Below are 6,233 nucleotides of genomic sequence, written 5' to 3'. Positions count from 1 at the left end.
TGGCCATTTGTACATCTTCTTTGGGGAAATGTCTAATCAAGTCCTTTGCCCATGTTTTTATTGAATTTTTTCTTTTTATTATTGATTTGTAAGAGTTCTTTATATATTCTGGATACTAGACCATTGACAGATATATGATTTGGAATATGTTTTCTACTATTCCATAGATTTTCTTTTCACCTTTTTGGTAATTTTCTTTGATGCACAAAAGTCTTTAATTCTGGTGAAGTCCAATTTATCTATATTTCTTTTGTTACGCATATTTTGGTGTCATATCTAAGAAACCATTTTTAAATCCAAGATCATGACAATTTACTCCTATGTTTTCTTGTAAGAGTTTTATGGTTTAGCTCTTGATATTTAGGTTATGGGCCCATTTTGAGTTAATTTTTTGATATGGTGTGAGGTAGGGGTGCAGCTTCATACTTTTGCAGGTGGATATTGAGATGTCCCAGCACTATTTTTTGAAGAGACTATTCTATCACCATTGAATGGTATTGGCACCCTGTCAAAAATCATAGATGTATGGCTTAAAGACTGGCTTTTAAATTCCTTCAAAACCAGGTGGACATTTCCATCTTACCACAGTGATTCTTAAAGATTTGATTCCAGACTAATGGGAGTGTGAGGATTTTCCAGGTGTTAGATATTCTGGACTCCAGGTTTAGTCCTTATAGTAGGATGTGGTAGTGAAGAATTCTATAGTGGAAAGAGCATTCACTCTAGGCTGCCTAGTGTTTGATCACACCTCTGCCTTTACTTGTCATTGACCTCAGGCAAATAATATTATCTGCTTTTATAGGACAATGTCTAGAAGTTCCTTAGTTGAATTAATCATTTTGGTGCTCATCATTGGTATGTTGCCAAAAAAATGCAGTTATGCTTCTGAGCATTGTTCTTTTACTGCTATGACAACTGGTGGGGAAGGTGGCCCACTGGATCTTTTCTCCATGTTAAAGGGTCTTGTACAAGAAAGAAGTTTGGTGTTTACGTTTTGATTGTACATGCTGTTTCCGCCCTATACCTTCTACTTAGTGGTGTGGGCTCATACTAACTTATGAAAGCCAATTGTGTGCATCTCTTTCTAACTCTGTGTTCATGTGACATCATGTTGAGAGCTTAAAATTGGCCATGCTAGGAATATATACACCAGGGAAATTACTGAATTCTACAAATCAAGTTTGTTTGTTTGTTTTCCAGGGGGCTGGCTCACTAGCTCATTGCTGCTTCCACTCCTTCCTTGCCTTATTAATTTTTAATAACTCTTCAAGACTCAGGTTAAGTGAAATCCCACTCCAGAAGTCTTCACTTGCTTCCTCAGGTCAAGTGTACCTCCTCTCTTCTTTCATAGAAACTAGTGCACAATTTTATTGCCTTTTCAAGGACTTTTTTGAGAATCAAATTCTACATCAGGATTCAATCCTAGAAGCAGAACCAGGGATTTTAAGGCATTTATTACAGGGAATAAATTGATGCAATTGTGGAGGCTGGCTACGTGAGTCTAAAGTCCAGGTGATCAGGAAGGGAAGATCACAAGCAGGTTAGAACCTATGGGCATGAGTTTTTTGGAGTCTTCCTTTTCATTCTCTTTCCTCCCTGCATCACTAGTCTCGCCCCTCCTCACAATGATCATTCTTATCTTCTTACAAACATAGCCTACTACTTCATATTAAAAACAATGACAATAAAATAAAACAAAAAATATCCCTGGACCTTATAACCCAATCTAGATACCATCCTGCTTCTCTGCTCCTCTTCACAGCTAAACTTCTGGCCAAATGAATAGAAAATGTTTCTATTCATTGCATTTTACTACTTCACCTCCCATTCACTCTTCAGTCCCCTGGAATCTGGTTTCAGTCTCACCACACCATTAAAACTGTTATTGTCGAGGTCATCATGGCAGGCACTTTTGATTGCTTAAACCATCCATTCTCAATCCCTCTTTCTTTTGTCCATTTTCACTGTAGAGGCTAGAAAACTTAAATTCTCACCTTCCCAGAGTTTCCCTTGCAGTTCAGGATGGCTGTGTTACACAGTTCTGACTAATGAGGTGCAAAATAATTCCGAGGGAAGGGAAAGTTCTTCTACTCTTGATAAAGGGGCATATGTTGCTGGCACCACACCTTTGCTTTCTTTTCCCTCTGTCTTGTACATGCGTCCAGAACAATGACACCCACTTTCCAGCCATGAGGGACAGTCCAAGGGAAACACAAATCAGTAGGCTCTGACAATTGGCTCCCTAATGCTTTTAGCTGCTTACATCCAGGCTTTTTGTTGTGTGGGAAAAATAGCAGATTCCTATTTGGGGTTAAAATGGATTTTTTGTTTCTTGACTGTGAAATCAGTTTTAATTAATTCAATCATCAATTACTTTCATGCTGCTAAATTCAGTGGAAAAATTTTTTTCTTTATCATATTTAGCTTCTCTCAGTAGCATTCTACACTATAGAATACCTTCTCCATGAAACACATATCTCCCTTTATTTCCTTGATGCCTCTTTCTTGGTTTCTCTCTTACCTTTTTAGCTACTCAATCTATTTTGTGAGTTCACTTTTCCCAAAGCAATACTTAAATATTGGAGTTCCTCAAGGCTGTGTCCAACTACTTTTTTTCTTCCTAGGTGATCTTATATAGTTCAACAGTTTAAATGCTATCAATTTCTTGAAAACTTCCAGATTATTACCTCCAGCCTTGACTTCTCTAAATTCCAGCCTCATGTATCTAATTCTTTGCTTGGCATTCTAGATACTTCACAAACATTTTAATCTCACCATGTCCAAAGTTGAACTATTGCTTTCCCTTAAAAATCCATATCTCTTCCGCTCTTACACATCCTAGCAAACTGTAATATAATCTGTCAACCAGCAACATGGGAGTAATCCATTATTCCTTATTCTCCATCATCCCTAATGTGGCAGGTACTCTGGGTTGGCTCACTTAGTGCCCATTGCAATAAACTTCTCCCTGCTTTTCTCTACTTTAGAGACTGGAAAATAAAATATTCATTTCCTAGCCTCCCTTGCAAGCTGAGTGGCCAGTGACATAGTTTTAATCAAGGAGATATAGATGGATGTTTCTGGAAGTGCTTAACTTTCTGAATAAAGTCTCACTAAAGGAAAATTTTTGCAATTCTATCTTTCTTACTGGAACTCATCTGTGGTACCTAGAAGTACAACATCCATTTGTGACCATATGGTTCAAAGTCATATGTTAATGATGAAGGAGCAAAGAATAGAAGGATCTTGAGACATTGGTGACATCAATAGAACTGCTAACACTCAGACTTATTTTTGTATGGGGGAAGAAGGCCTCTACTTAAGTCATTATAGTAGGGTTTTCTGCTATTTGTAGCCAAATGCAATTTCTGACTAACTGTCCAATCCATTAGCAAGTCCTACAGATTATACAGCAAAATATATCTTGAATCTTCCCTCTTATCTCCTAGTCCATATCACTACCATCATCTTAGTCTAGGCTACCATCATCTCTCACCTGGAGTACTGTGATAGTCACCTTACTGGTTACCTCATTTATTTTCCTGCTCTCCTCCCATGTAGCATCAGAATTATATGAAAATAAAATTCACGCATATAGTAGTTTAGTTAGGAATAGAGAATTACCTCCACTTGATAAAGAGCATCTATAAAAATCTTAGCTAACATCACACTTAATGATGAAAAACTGAATGCTTTCTCCCTAAGATTGGAACAAGGGTAAGGATGTCTGCTTTCACCACTCTTACTAAACATAGTACTGGAAGTTCTAGACATTTTAATAAATGAAGAAAAAGAAATAAAAGGCATACAGTTAGGAAAGGAAGAAATAAAACTATTTCTACTTGCAGATGACATGATTGTCTACATAGAAAATTCCAAGGAATAGAAAAATCACTTTAGAGCTAATAAGTAGTTCAGCAAGGTTGCAAGATACAAGATCCACAGAAAAATGCAATTATATTTCTATAAACCAACAATGAAGTAACTAAAATGAAAAACAATACCATTTAAAATCACTCCAAAGAAAATGAAGTACTTAGGTATTTACTTAGCAAAACATGTACAGGGTTTGTATGCTGAAATAAATCAAAGACCACCTAAATAAATGAAGAGATATACCATGCTCATGGGTTGGAAGGCTCAACATAGTAAAGATGTCAATTCTCTTCAAACTGATCAATAAGTTTAATACAATTCTTATAAAAATCCCAGCAATTTTTTTAGAAATAGACAAGCTTATTTTGAAATTTATATGAAAAAGCACAGGTCCTAGAATAACTAAGACAATCTTGACAAAGAAGAAGAAAGTGGGAAGATCCTTCCACTAAGCATTAAGTCTTTCTAGTTAGCTACAGCAGTCAAAATGGTGTGGTATGGTAGTGGTGGAGAGATAGACACATAAATCAATTGACAGAATAGAGAACCCAAAAATATACCCACACAGGTATGCCCAACTGAATTTTGACAAGGTGCAAAAGCAATTCAACAGAGGAAGGATCACTTTTTCAACAAACAGTGCTGGAGCAATTGAACATCCATAGACAAAAACAAAACAAAACAAAACCTTAACTTAAACTTCACATCTTATAAAAATATTAACTAACAATGAATCCTAGACTTAAATGTAAAACTTAAAATATGAAACTTTTAGAAAACTATATAGAAGAAAATCTTCGGGATTTAGAGCTAGGTGAAGAGTTCTTAGACTTAACACTATAAGTACAATCTGTAAAAGGATAAATTGATAAATTATCCTCATCAAAATTAAAAACTTTTGCTCTGCAAAACTGGACAGTTACATGTAAAAGAATGAAATTAGAACACTTCCTAACACCACACACAAAAATAAACTCAAAATGGATTAAAGGAAAGGCCTAAATGTAAAGCCAGACACTATAGAATTTTAGGGGAAAACATAGGAGGAACACTCTTTGACATAAATCACAAGATCCTTTTTGACCCACCTCCTAAAGAAATGGAAATTAAAACAAAAATAAATAAATGGGACCTAATGAAACTTCAAAGCTTTTGCGCAGCAAAGGAAACCATAAACATGATGAAAAAAAACCCCTCAGAACGGCAGAAAATATTTGCAAACGAAGCAACTGACAAAGGATTAATCTCCAAAACATACAAGCAGCTCATGCAGCTCAATATCAAAGAAACAAACAACCCAATCCAAAAATGGGCAGAAGACCTAAATAGACATTTCTCCGAAGAAGATATACAGACTGCCAACAAACACATGAAAGGATGCTCAACATCACTGATCCTTAGAGAAATGCAAATCAAAGCTACAATGAGGTATCACCTCACACTGGTCAGAATGGCCATCATCAAAAATCTACAAACAACAAATGCTGGTGATGGGGTGGAGAAAAGGGAACCCTCTTGCATTGTTGGTGGGAATGTAAATTGATACAGCCACTATGGAGAACAGTATGGAGGTTCCCTGAAAAAGTAAAAATAGAACTACCATATGACCCAGCAATCCCACTACTGGGCATATACCCTGAGAAAACCATAATTCAAAAAGGGTCATGTACCACAATGTTCACTGCAGCAGTATTTACAATAGCCAGGGCATGGAAGCAACCTAAGTGTCCATTGACAGATGAATGGATAAAGAAGATGTGACACATATATACAATGGAATATTACTCAGCCATAAAAAGAAACGAAATTGAGTTATTTGTAGTGAGGTGGATGGACCTAGAGACTGTCACACAGAGTGAAGTAAGTCAGAAAGAGAAAAACAAATACCATATGCTAACACATATATATGGAATCTAAAAAAAAAAATGGTTCTGAAGATCCTAGGGACAGGACAGGAATAAAGATGCAGAATTAGAGAATGGACTTGAGGACACGGGGAGGGGGAAGGGTAAGCAGGAACGAAGTGAGAGAGTAGCATGGACATATACACACAGACAAATGTAAAATAGATAGCTAGTGGGAAGCAGCCACATAGCACAGGGAGATCATCTCGGTGCTTTGTGACAACCTAGAGGGTTGGGATAGGGAGGGTGGGAGGGAGACGCAAGAGGGAGGGGATATGGGAATATATGTATATGTATAGCTGATTCATTTTGCTATACAGTAGAAACTAACACAACAATGTAAAGCAATTATACTCCAATAAAGATGTTAAATAAACAAAACAAAACAAAACAAAGGCCAAAAAAACTTTTGCTCTGCAAAAGACCCTGTTAAGAGGATGCAAAGACACACTA

The sequence above is a fragment of the Lagenorhynchus albirostris genome, chromosome 2 (genome assembly GCF_949774975.1).
Source record: "Lagenorhynchus albirostris chromosome 2, mLagAlb1.1, whole genome shotgun sequence".
Classification (NCBI taxonomy): Eukaryota; Metazoa; Chordata; class Mammalia; order Artiodactyla; family Delphinidae; genus Lagenorhynchus; species Lagenorhynchus albirostris.
The sequence above is the reverse complement of the archived record's forward strand: the minus strand, read 5'-3'. Positions refer to the sequence as shown.